We start from the raw sequence: 1,001 nt of genomic DNA, 5'->3' as shown, positions 1-1,001 counted from the left end.
CACACACATACACAAACTGCAACCACCACAACGTTTAATATAGCCAATGACAGAACGCAAGAAAAAAAATGTAAACTGATCCTTGTCACAGGTCTAAAGCATGTATAAACTGGTAGACCTTCAACTATACTACAGACTTCAACATAAGTTAAGGACCGCTTCTTGGGTCGACTTGCACGTGGGCGTTCTTGGACTGATCCAGTGGCTTGATGGCGCTACTTCAAGCGGAAAATGACAGAGTGTGACACTGCAGGCCTTCTAGCAACTTCTCGGGCTCCAACTCCATTTTGCAGCCATGCCATAGCTCTGGCACGATCAAAGTCTCTCAGTTTTCGTCTGAGTGGCATATTGATACGATACTGGATTTTGCGCAAACGGTGTCTTATATTGCCACAAAAGTGAGCGCAGTTCGAGACCGTACATCCGTTTATGACGATTACCAGAAATTTTAACTTAGGAATGTCCGCAGTGTTGCACATAATAAAGGTCAGGGCTGTCTGTCAAGGTGGTCTTTGACTTTTGTTGAAGTCTGTACTTGTCAGAACGCTCCGGTAGTAAACCTAAAACTAAACCAGCATCGGAAATATTGCTCTGCAGGTTCCTAAAAGGCTTGGGAAATTCCAGGAAATCATCAGTGGAAATTCCACACGCACCAAAGACATCATCAGCCGTGTTGTGGAGAGAAGGTAAGTCCAGCTGGTCTCGTTCATTCTACAGAGGTAGACTAGATGGGTAGATGGGTGGTCTGGTTAACTCTACAGTTGTGGACTAGATAGGTAGATGGCTGGAATACGGATTATGTATCTAGCTTAACACTATTACTAGTATTACTGTTCATCTATATTATTCTGCTGTGAGCCTGTTTGTTATATTATTATGTTTATGTGTACAGATTTATGTGGGGGGGAAACGATGTGTGAGAATGTGTGTGTGTATGTGTGTATGTACTTGTGTGTGCGTGTGTGTGTGTGTGTGTGTGTGAGAGTGAGAGAGAGGGTGTG

At 43.7% G+C, this 1,001-nt stretch overlaps 1 long non-coding RNA gene across 1 annotated transcript in view; it reads left to right on the top strand.

The window, feature by feature from the left end:
• LOC118477872 overlaps window positions 1-683 on the top strand; it is a 2,107-nt gene extending 1,424 nt beyond the window's left edge. Inside the window, exon 3 of the long non-coding RNA XR_004858669.1 lies at window positions 598-683. This is a non-coding gene — a long non-coding RNA (uncharacterized LOC118477872). The remainder of the gene's footprint in view (window positions 1-597) is intronic.
• Window positions 684-1,001: the final 318 nt, after the last annotated feature.

Source organism: Aplysia californica, unplaced genomic scaffold (assembly GCF_000002075.1).
Source record: "Aplysia californica isolate F4 #8 unplaced genomic scaffold, AplCal3.0 scaffold00266, whole genome shotgun sequence".
NCBI classification, from domain to species: domain Eukaryota; kingdom Metazoa; phylum Mollusca; class Gastropoda; order Aplysiida; family Aplysiidae; genus Aplysia; species Aplysia californica.
Note: the sequence above shows the minus strand (reverse complement) of the source record. Positions and strands in the feature narration are given on the sequence as shown.